Genomic DNA, 12,332 nt, shown 5'->3' on the forward strand with positions numbered 1-12,332 from the left:
TTTATACTGAGCAGATGTCATATGGTCTGGGATATCCCTTGGGTCAGTTGGGGTCAGCTGTCCTGGCTGTGTCCCCTCCCAAGATCTTGCCCACCCCGTCCCACTGGGGGAAATGTTGGAAGGAGCCCTGGTGCTGTGTAAGCACCACTCAGCAGTAGGCACCAACACCAGGGTGCTAAAAAAAAAAAGTATTCTTGCTTTTCTTGAAGACAAAAGTGACACCTGCACCCTTCTTGTCCCCGAGAGCCTCACTCGATTGCCATGACCTTTCAAAGGCAGTCAAGAGTGGTCTTTCGGCGACATGAGTTGGCGCTTTCAGCACTCCTAGGGGCAGCCCGTGATGACCCATTTGTTATATGCTCCCTAGGCTGATCCTCCTCCTCCCAGGGGAAGTCTCCCTCGCTCCAGACTTTCCCTCCACTGTTGCTTTTCAAAGCAGAAGAGTCTGCTTTGGATTTAGTTGATTCTCATCTAGAAGATGTCCCTGATGTTTTTCGCTCTATCAAATTGCTTTGCTTTGTATTGATGGCCTTTGCAGTCTATTAGTTGGAAAGTAAATAGCTCACACTAAAGGGAAGTGAGTGCAGGAGAAAAACAGCCGAGAGTTACCCTCTCAGAGCCTGGTTAACTGCTAGAGGAGCTCAGGCTTCTGCCTGGACTTAACAAAGATCTCCTGCTGACTCACGCTGCTAGTTAATATGTGGTTGCAAATGGGAAAGACAGACTTAAAAGCTCTGTCAAGTCTGAATCATATACTGCCTCCCAAGATTGACTCCCATGCTTCCTAACAGATTATTTTTTCTGATTTATTAAATAAAAATTTTTAAAAAGGTCTACAGATTTTTATTTTTTTTCCACAGTAGACCAGGTGACCAGTAATCAGAGCACAAAGCTGTAATGGAATTAACATTTTAGGCAGTAGGTTTTTATGCTTATTGAAACTACTCAGTGAGTCTTGCCTGGAAAAGAGTATCTGAAGACATTCAAAAGGACTAAATAAATGCCTCAAAATAAATGTGGAAAAGTTATGTTTTAGAAATTTATTATAGAGATTTAGAACGTAGGCTGACTTTCAAGTCACAGAGTGAGAAAAATACCAAAATGGAAATAGCCTCAGCAATAGAGAGACAGATGCATTATTTTAAAACACAATGTGATGTCCGTAAAACAGAAAAACAGTGTAACATAGGTTTAGAAGAAAATTGGGTGGCTTTGGAACTTTTGGTACTGTTCTTGCAAGATTGCAAACAAAAGGCATTGCCATTTGTAAGTTACTGACCATTCTGATAAACAGAATGTTTTAGTTTCTTGTAATTTAATGTTTCACGCCTCTTCTAGAAGAGGTGTCGTTACTGTCAGCATTAATGCAGTTGTATCAGATTGATGCTACATCTTATCTCATTTGCCTTGAATTCTTCTTGAGTCTTGCTGAAAGCTCTATCCAGAATAGTGGATTTTTCTCCACTCGTTTCATGCTCATGGCATATTTGCATTTATTAGGGTTACTACCAGGCATAAGAGCTATGAGTTTTCTCATTTGTACCCACCGATTTATTATACTTCACCTGGAAACTGGTTTGTGTTGCACTCTAATACAGAAGAGGACTGGACTTGATGTTTTGTTATAAAGTCCTCTCCCTCATTTCTTTACGTGTAACAAATAACCAACGCGACTGGCGTATTGGAAGTGGACATACTGCAGACAGTTCTCGCAACGTCGGAGCAGGGTGATGGATGATATTGAAAAGGGTAATGCTGCTTTCTTAGGGGGAGACTGTATGATGCTGTGTGTGGGAACAGATCAGAGCAACCGTGCTATAACTTCTAACAGGTACAATTTGAACTGCAGTTTGAAGGTTTACAAACCTTTCGCTGGCTCTGCACAAGCACTCTGCTAACACTTCGTTAGGCTGGCACAATGTTTTAAATTTAAAGCTAAGGCCTGTGAGGAAGAAGTCCAGTAGTCCTGTACTTTGAAAACTTGGGCATTTATGCAAGTTTTCTATAAACATTTTAGGAATCTTAACTATATTATTCCGTTTCTGAATAGGCATTTTTTTTTTGTCTAGGGTATTTAGCTGTAGATGAGTATTATTATATGTATTTTCACAGACTTGTGCTCTAATTTTTTTTCTAAGAATAATTATATATTTGGAGCTAAGCATTCAATTATTTATTCATCCATTTTACCACGTGGACTCAGCAAATGGACTTGTGTTAGCCTATACACCATATCATGCATGCAAATTCCACTCTTAACAATACTGATTGAAATTATGTAAGTGATAGGTGCTAATTTTCTCTGATACAACAGAATGATAATGATGGACTATTGGGAAAAAATAATAATAAGTACTTCTTAGGTTGTGTGCACTGGCATACTAAATTATTCATAAAATTAAAAAAGGAATTGAAAGACACTAACCTGTTTAAAAATATTTCTTTACTTGCAGTCTTTTTAGTAATAGCAGGAAGACAGTATTCCTACAGTGATAGCACCATATTCGTGAATTAAATTATCAGGTTGAACATTCATTTGTTTGAGGGGAGGGCAGTTGTTAATGACTTTGTATGCAAGGTGCACACAGCCCGGCAGTTGAATTCTAGATATTTGAGTGTTTTATAGAGCCCCGAGAACTATAAGTGATATTTCCTATTCTCATACTTCTGCAGTGTCATCATGCAGGTACTTTGTGCTGAATGTAGGGCAGCAGGCAGTCTGTCAAGTACGGTAGATGTGTGTATATTTTAATAGAGCAGCACTGCATACAGCTTTATATAATAAATTAGGGTGTTAGAAAATAGTGCAAGCACTTGAATACAGTGGTCACACCGAGCCGCATCTTTTCTTGTTTCAGTTCTATTTTGTGAAGCAATCCGCTTCCACGTAAGAAGTTTAGAAGGAATACCTACCAATTATTCGTGTTAATTATTCATTTAAGAGTAGGAAGAGGAAATACATGACAAGGATGAGGTTTTCACTAACTCTTTAATAATAAAAGATTATTCATGGAAAGCTTATGAAAAAATGAGGGACAAAAGCACAAGCAAAACGTAGGTATTAGTACATGCTCAAAGAGGTCTGTAATAAGACAGAACAGGGTTGATCAGCAGAGGTTTTTTCAGCAATATTTGGGTAAATTTGCTTACTTGAGCATCCCTTTCTCCATAGAGTTAGAAAACGTTCCAGAAATAGAGAACTGAAGCACAGTATCATCTTTCTGACTTCAATTTCAGCTCTTCCTATTACCATTCTCACACTTTCTATAATTTCTATTACTATTCCACTAAAACCAGGAGAAAGTCCTTGTTACTGTCACCATTCTTTCTGCCCTCGACGCCTTCAATAACAAGCTCATGGTGCAAGAACAGTAGGGTACCAAGAAGGAAAGTGGGAAATGCTATGTGTGCTTCTACAAGCAAAGGTGTCCACTTAAATTCGGCAGGCAATGACAGATCTAACATGTTACCATATAATGCAGGTGGGGGTACTCCAAAATCCATATTCATGTGGATTATGCAGTCTGTAACCCGAAGTCCATATGCATGTGAATTACTCGGAGGCTTCACTTAAAGTAAAGTTTGTCAGCTGAAGAATTGAGGGAAAGCCTTAGAATTAAACTATTTCCATCCAGCTGTGGGGTAAATTATGGCTTCAGCTGAAACTGGAAACAAAGGTTTAGAAAGAGAGGGGAGAAGGGCCTGTAGCACCCAGAAAGGGCCACAGAGCAGACTGTGATAAAAACATTTCTCCCGTTACAGACGTGGAGGTAACCTCTTAAAGTGGAGCTTGCCAGGGCTGATAAAGGATGGTTAAATTTAAAGTGCGAGAGAGATACTTGTTTAGAAAAACCTCCTGGTGCTCAGGCTCGTCCTCTTTGTCACAGAATGAGCTGACATGTGCCTCTGTGCATGTTTAGCCTGTGTCTTTCTCCTGTGCTTTTACTGTTTGCTCTGCGTGCTTCCTTCTTCCTGGACAAGAGTTTACAAACCACAAACCCATGTGAGAACGTGCAGAATACGTGTGATAATCCAAGTGCTGCCAAAATTCAACCGCAGGGACGTAGAGGGCTGTGTGGCTGAGTCTGTAAAGGGGTAAAATAGCAAACCTGTCTGCAGAAGAGGGAGGATTTTGGGGACAGGGTCATCTGCAGCAGCATGACAGCTATTCCGTAGTGTGTTTTAACAGACTGCTCATGAACTTGGTGATGGCTAAAGTCAATCTGTTGCTTCCCTTTCTTTCTTTATGATGTGGACTTAGTTTAAAGTGCTTTGCAGGTATTAAGTTTATTCACTATTTGGTCAAATTTATCATATGTCTTTTCATTAACCAGCCTGTCAGGGGTGGTGGGTTTTTTTTTCTTTTTTCATGGTATGTAAGCATAGTGTACTTTTTGTTTCCTGGGAACTCTTGACCCTCAAGCAGAACCATGGCTTCTCAGTGCTTGATTAGCTGGCTTAATTTCATTTTGCACAACTGTAACTAATGGCCATTTAAAACTGCCAGAAGCCCGCCGTGGGTTTCTCCTCGTGCCTGACCGTATTTGTGAGCAGCGCGTTAATCAGCACTCTCCGTCATGCTTTATTGCTTAATGATGAGAGTTAACTGACCACTTCCTAGTAATAATGAAAAACAGAGGTCAGCAATCACTGACTGAGCAAAGAGAGGATCTCTTCAGACTTCTACTCTTACTCCTTGGTCCTGAGGCAGCGACAAATGTGTCTGCTCCACCACTTAAACATGAACACTTATCTTTAAAGTTCATCTTAATTATAGCTCAATCCATGTCACATGTTTTACCCAATCGAAACAATCAAAACCACTGAGCCAGTTACCTAATTAAAGTCGATGTAATCGTATGCGCAGGAAAACATTGTTCGATTTAGCAAAGTCTGGTTGAGGAGTGTGTAGTTACAGCCATAATGTAATGTGTGGATGTGGCACTGCAGCCCAAATATTTTTATGATGGTTCAGTTATCCATGTCCCCTTCAAGCATTGTAGTTTAATTTCTACCTGTGGATACAGAAACTGCTGTATTTGGCCTTACTTGCAGGTTTTGATGATGGTGGTTCACAAATTCATGTTGAAGGATGCTTCCAAATATTTTTTTTTCTCAGGTTTGTAGTTTTACTGATGGTTTTGGTTTGTCCAGGCTTCATGTATATGGGATATCATGCTAGCTGCTGTGGTGCGTAGCCTTGCTGACCAGTGGGCACCCATGCCAAGGTGGGCAGAAGCTATTCCCCTGCCTGAGCAGGATGGGCAGGTAGTGTGTGCTGCAGGGGGACGGCTGGCATTTGCCTGCCTCCCATCAGCTGTAGGGTCTATAGTGTGTGCTTACCTCTGGTGGGAGCATAGAGCCTGGTCCTCTAGAGCTGCTCTGCTTAGTAGCTGGGACCTTAAAGCTCCGTTTCCTCTACCTACAAACTTTTAGAAAAGCAGAGAACATAAATTAAAATCAGTGTTGTTATTTTCTAAGGTAAATATTTAATTGAACTTCTGAAGCTGATCGACAGGTTATGAGGGAGATTTTGCAGTCTCCTGTACCAGCACAGCATATCAGGTGCTGTAGAGCTGCTGTAATGTCTTCTGCTCTTCTCGGGAACGTGCGGGCCAAAGGGGGAGAGGTGAAACAGGATGTGTGTGGGCCATCCATCCCTTGGTGCAGCACTCATCTGCTACAGCAGTGCCTGAGAAACCACTGTTGGGCTGTGTAGCTGTCTGGTATAAGTAGCCTGGGGGCCAAACAGTGTTTCTTGGGGTTGTTCTTGCATCCCTAAATTTCTGTGGCTGCCACCAGCTGTTTTCCCCATGCCTACAGAGAGCAGCAGAGGTGACACCAGGCCTGGTTTGGGCTCACCCTCTGAGATAGGCTGAGTAAATGAGGTCTGAGGGGCTGTGAAAGCTTGTGGGTAGAGCTGGAGTTGTGTGCAGTAACACTGGGAACACTGTCACCCGGCTCCAGATGCCTCACTTAAATGGAGACCAGTACCCTAGCCAGGGATTGTCAGCCTCCTTGGAAAGCAATCTCTCTCAAAAGTACTAAACACTCAGAAAACTCAGTTTGTGGGAGTGACAGGTCGTGCTCAGCACATTAGTAGACACTTTTAATATTTTTGGCCTTACGCTCTTTTGGCTTCAGTTTCCAATCTGTAACGTAGAGATGGTTGTGCATTCAGCCCTAATGGTGTAAAACCATAGATTTCCTGTATTCAGCCCTAATGGTGTAGAGATAGATATTCTCTTGACCTTCTGCCCCTGAATACTTTTCTTCTCATCTGCTTCTGTTAATCCAGTTACCACCCATCTGCATCCCCTGACCCTTCTGCTTCTGGCCAGCACTCACCTCTGGACCTTTTGTCCTTCAGTCATCAGCTTCCACACTGTCAGACTCTCCTGACAGTTTCCCCTTTTTTCTTCCCCAGCTTCTCCAGTATCCCACTGCCTACATCTCTTTCCTTCCTCCACTGCTTTTTTGGGGGAGTTTTTCTCCTCCCAAGTCTCCTACCTCCCCAAACTCCTGTTCTTTCTCCTCATTAAGCTCCTGTGGTTCCTTTTGCTTTTGCAACCTGTGCCTTGTTCCTTTTCCCTCCGAACTCTTCCCTTGCCACATCCTGAGACTGTAATGGAGATTTTCTGCGTGGATTCCCCATGCCCAAGCGTCTCCTGGCATGTGGAAACTGTAGCACAGGCTCAGCTTAGACCCTCTGCCCTGGTCCATGCTCTTTGCGGAAGGGAACTTTGGTGGTTGGCAGCCAACCTCCACCAAAACCTTTGCAAATCATATCACGTACAAACTGCAACTTTTCAGTGTTTTATACTGTGATCCGTTATAATTTTAAGTGATAATGTATGAGATGGCAAAAGGCACATCTGTGGTATCAGAGCAGTGATGCTTCAAAGGGTCTGTCTCAAAGTGTGAAGGCTCTTGAGCTTCTCAAATATGTCTGCGAAAAATGTAACACTGGGGGAAACCAACATGTTTCTCCCTACCCTTATTCACAAACTTACTTTGCACTAAGCTTAGTACTTCTAGCTGATACATTCTTACATTCGCAAAATAAAATTCAGCCTGAGGCAGACATTCAGCATGGAAAATTTCAGCCCTAACTGTTAATGTGTGGTAAAGTTATAAGCAATAGAAAGTGAGGTCTTGAAATGAGAAGTGTCAGGCAACCTTAACTATATGTAGTCCTACAAGATCCACTGATGATAATCTGTTTTTTGACAGATTTCATCCAATTTGCAGATACATTTTGACATAGACTATACAAAGAAAGGAATAAAAGGTCCCTGGAGTAGGACTCTCAGGCTTATAGATACCACCTGGTAAGCAGTGAAAGCAGTGATCATCCATGCAGTCATTTTACCTTCTGCCAAACCTTTAAAACTGTACTGCAGAAAGTCCATAAAAAAATCATAATATAAAATCAAGGCACTGATGCACTGAAGCTGAGACCTGTTGACTTTGTGCCAGTTTTTATCTCATTCTCATAAATCTAAATGTAGGTTGCAGGTAAATGTTGAACTATAAAAATACTGCAGAAATTGTAACATAAAGCCTGCATTACTTGCATAAACAAAAGCTTAGGCTAGCATGCTATTCAGGTGTGCATATCCAACACAATTTTTAGTAATAAATGCTGACTTCCCAGTAAATGCTGCAGACTTCTGTCTTGTTCCAGGTCTCCGCCTTCTGTAAGGTTTGATTTTTTTCTCTTTTCCATTTATGAACTAAAAATCTGTTCAGGCTATTTCTCCAGAGTGGGACTATGATCTTTGCTTGTTTGGAGCATCAAGAAGCGATTTTTAAGTGCAAGCTAAGTGAAGAGGGTTGAGTTGGGGGGTGGCGGCACATGGTTACCTTTAAGATAACATTTCTGGGAGGCCTCGCCTATCAGTAGAGGGGCTCAGGAATCCTACGTGCCCAAACATGGCTATTGGCCTGGAATGTTGTTTGGGGATTATATAGCAAGCTGCATCCCAGAAGGCTTGTTTGCAGGCTGCCTGCAGCTGGCCTTTGCTTTTTTTTTTTTTTTAATCTGATGTTGGGGTTTTTTGCTGTTCTGTTTTTTGGTTGGGTTTGTTGTGTTTTTGTGGTTTTTTTTCCAGACTGCATGTAAAACCCGTGTGAATGGCAATCACCCATTCTCTAGATCAAACTCTGGCAGTGTCTACATGACTTTTAAAGTGTCTTTCAGTAGAGCCCTGCTGTCAGCTCAGCAGTTATGTAAAATGCTGCCTTCCTAAAAATCACATCCCAGCAATGTCACTGCATGAGGAGCTAGGAGAATCCAGTTACTTTCCCTCTGGGATATAATTTTTCAGAACTGTTCCACCTGGCTTACACAGTCCAGGGTAAAAATGTTTGGTTAGTCGGCTCTTTTTACCTGAGCAGGATAACTTGGTTCTGTATGTTTGTGGAAGAGACTGCAAAGGCTTGTGTATGTGGGTAACCCTGTTTATTTTGAATAATCCTGTTGTCTCACAGAAAATAAACTTTAGATGTAAGTCCTTCATTATCAGCAATAAAATGTGAAATTTCAAGCATTAAAATATACATCTTTTATTGTACCTTGGTTAGTCATAATTCATTCCTGGGAGGATTTCACCAGTATATAGCCTAAATTTTTTTTCCTTATTAATCTTATTCTCTCCATTGGGTCAAAAATCTTTGTGTATTCTTTATACTTAAAATTAGGCACATGTTTAAGTGCCCAAGGCAAAAGGTCTTAAGGCATGTGACTGGGGACTTGCACTAGGCTGTTATCATTTCCCGTCTCTAATTATCAGAGAAGTTACAGGCGGGTAAAGGGCTACTTTAAATTTTCTTGGTAAATCACTCCCTCCGGCTTCTAATCATTTCCGTTCCACTTCTCTGGACTTCCTCCAGTTTGTTTATATCTTCCAGTAATGAAGTGCCTGAACTGCATACAATATTCCAGGTGTGGCTGCAAAAGAAATGCATAGAGAGCACTGCCATGCCAACCTGCTCCTCGGTGTAATGCTCCTGCAGACAGAGCCAGAGGTGTTGCTGGCGCTTAGTTCTCCTCTGCCGCATTGCCTCTTACATCCAGATTATCCTCTTCTTCCTAGGTGTCTTTCATGTTGATGCTTTCCAAATTTTGCTCTGTTATGCTGCGTTGTTGTTAACTCTTTATTTTGGATTGCTCCCTTGCTACATGCAGTAGCATTATTCCAACTGCAATTTTATTGCTTGTTTTCCATCTTTGCTTCTAATTTCTCTACACCCTTTTGTATTATATTTCTATCCATACTCATGCTGGTAATTCCCCCTCCTTTCTTCCTACTTCCAATGAAAAGATCAAAATAAGCAGTTAGTCTCTCTGATACTCTACAGGATATCTTTCCAGTGTGATAAACTGTCTGCATTTGGAAGTGGCTTATCCTCAGTAGGAATTTGCTGTAGAAATTCTTACACCAATTGTGTTATTAAGGTCTTCTCATCAAGTAAATCTTGCCAAATAATAACCATGGACTGGATTCTAGATTTCTTGCTTACTGTATAAACAGTTTTTTCAGGTGAGGAACAGGAGGAGAGAGAGGTTAGTCGATGAGAAATGTAGTGGATAAAATGAACTGGGCATTGTACATCAGTGAATAAATAAAATACATTTCCTGCATGAGTGCATCTCCAGCAGTATTTCCATATCTGTGTACTTCACCCTTTAAGTATTCCTGATCTGCTGGGTGGTTCAACATCTTCAGGGACTATTACCTTGGAAATAGGAGGGGTAAGGACGTTCCTAGAGGCAGAAAGAGTATACTATGCCCAGGAGGGAACTGCAACCAGCACTGGGTTTTTTTCTGCAGAGAGATAGTGGATTTGTTACACTTATGGCCCAGTTTTCCCTTTTTACTTGGTGTGGACATCTAAACTTGGGTAAAACAGAGGTAAAGCACTGTCATTCTTAGCCCACAGTGTCTTCTGTTTGCTCTGTACAGGTATAAGTACTTGTACTCTTGGACTAGTTTCAGCTTTGCCTTGCCAAAAACACTGCTGCAGGAGAAAGTGTGGTCCTTCAAGCAGCCCAAGCAAGCCCATGGGGACAATGGTGTGCCTCTTCCATTAGCCAGAGAACCTTTGTGGAGGTGTCATCTGGTTACACGCTCCCCCGACCAAGACTGACGTGCTCTGCCTTCCAGCTTTCCTTTGTCCTCCTGAAACTTGTGCCTTCTGTGCTTCTACAATATTTTGAGTTTTATTCTCTTACCTTTTTTTTGCCGAGTTATTTAGCTGATGGGTAAACTCAAGACCAGGGCATAGGTGCCATCAGGAAAAAAAAAAACCAGAATTTCCCTGGTTGTGTCAGCACTAGCACAGAGAGGTTTTCTGTACCAGCTTCTCCAGGCTTGGAAGGGCTGTAACGGCAGAGCAGGTCAGGCTCCAGTTACCTTTTTGTAGCATCTATTCCCTTTCAAAAATTAGTTGACTTCAGCACTTCATCTTGTATTGCAACTACTTTAACTTTGGTCTTCTGGTTAACTAAAAGTCAGTGTGTCTCTTTGGAAAACCCCCGAAACCCGACAACGACCGACCGATCTTTCCACATAACTTCTTAATTATTTCTGCATGTGAGTTTTGGCTGTGCTCCAACTTTGAAATCATTATGCTGCTTCAGAGTGTAAATAAGTGGGGCTGGATTAATAAATTGTATGAAACATGGTGCCACACTTCATTATAATCCACTTATCAAAGTGGAAAAACCTTTTAGTACATAAAGTGCATCTGCTTTTAATTTTCATTTTGATCTTTTCTTTGTATGTTTTCAGACATGGGTATACCTTTCCAGGGAGGCTTTTAATGCTGGTGCCTGGCAGTTTCAAAGTTACTTCTGAAGATGGCAAAACAGAGCTAGGAAATCTGGGATGTATTAGGAAGAACATAGGACTGGATTATTCTCTTAATAATTATAAATTGGGGGCGCACTTCATCACGCTGAAATCTGGCAAAAGTAGAAGGCAGATCAGGTTTTTGATGCTAGTGACCTTTTTAAAATTTACATTTTCTTAATTCAGATTTTATCACATTTAATTAGAAAACATGTTTCAGACGAGTGAAATTTTGTATTTAGTTGCTATCATTTTTCAAAGATAAAACAACTGATTTTGATGCCAGTAGTGAAACCCACCATTTACAGAATGCAAAAATACATTGTCAGCCACATGAAACTGAGGTTAAGCTCATACGATGGCTTTACACTAAATGACCACCACCCTCAACCATCCATTTGCTTCACTGACCTCTCCTGAAGTTTGAGATCTGATAGCTGTTGCTGAAGAGGTTGGGCTTTGGCAACAGCTAACTTCTGTCACTTTAATGAGAAAATTGTTGTATTTTATGAAGGTTAACCCAAAGGATTTTCGTGCTGTTCATACGCTTATTGTAAGCAATGACATTTCAGTTCACGTGAGTTTGTATTAAATAGCTATGTGCAGGAAACTAATTTAGTCTCCTTAGTACTACTGGAATTTTGATTAGGAAAATTGAATTAGAACTGTAAAAAAAAAAAAAAATCTGTGTTCAAACATGCTCCTTGTGAAGTTAAATATTAATAGACTGAGGAGTTTTTTATTTTGTTTTTCTTAAACTGAATGCAAGGGGCAAAGATACGTACGATGACAGCTACCCTAATCCAGGGGTAAAATCTGGATAAATCATATAGTAATTGGTCTTTAGTCTTCACTGAGCAAAACAAATTTTGAAACGGCAATTACATCAATTAGGCAGAATGATCTTTGAAAGCAGAATGGAATAATTTGATTTATGCCTCGGTGTTGTTGCGTGCTGTTGAGATTACGTTTTCCTGTTGTCCAATTACTTTTGTTTGTTTGTTTTCTGTCTTTTTCCAGTTTTATTTTTCAGTGGTCATTGTCATTTGGGCTGAAACTTTGACATATTTGTTTTGAATATTCATTCCCTTATAATGAAGGGAAGGCCTGGTCCCTTCAAGATCTTCCTCTGGCATATGAATTACATGTCTGAAAAATTTGGTATGCTTTAAAAGATGTCTTTTTTTTTTTTTTTTTTTTTTTTTCTTTGTAGGTGTTGAAAATGCCGGATGCAGATCAAGTCATCCGTGGCTTTCGTTGTTCAAGACCTAGGGTGATTTGAGTGACCTTTGAGGTCATCCTGGTGCCAGTGCTGTGGCCAGAAGTGTCGAGTCCAGGATGTCTGGCTGAAGGAGGCCATGGCGGTGTCACCTGTGAGATGGTCTCAAATAAAATTGGGGATAATCAGACAAAACTTTGATTCATCAGTGATTTTGCTGCTGTGTGATACTTTGCCCAGCCTCTTGAGGTTGGACG

The 12,332-nt window shown here is 41.0% G+C and overlaps 1 protein-coding gene across 1 annotated transcript in view; it reads left to right on the top strand.

Moving 5' to 3' along the window:
• The window catches only part of NR3C2 (nuclear receptor subfamily 3 group C member 2), a 212,683-nt gene that overhangs the window by 129,050 nt on the left and 71,301 nt on the right, over positions 1–12,332 (top strand). The gene's annotated exons all lie outside the window — the stretch shown is intronic.

The sequence above is a fragment of the Athene cunicularia genome, assembly GCF_003259725.1.
Source record: "Athene cunicularia isolate RWA chromosome 4 unlocalized genomic scaffold, athCun1 chr4_part2, whole genome shotgun sequence".
In the NCBI taxonomy this organism is placed as follows: domain Eukaryota; kingdom Metazoa; phylum Chordata; class Aves; order Strigiformes; family Strigidae; genus Athene; species Athene cunicularia.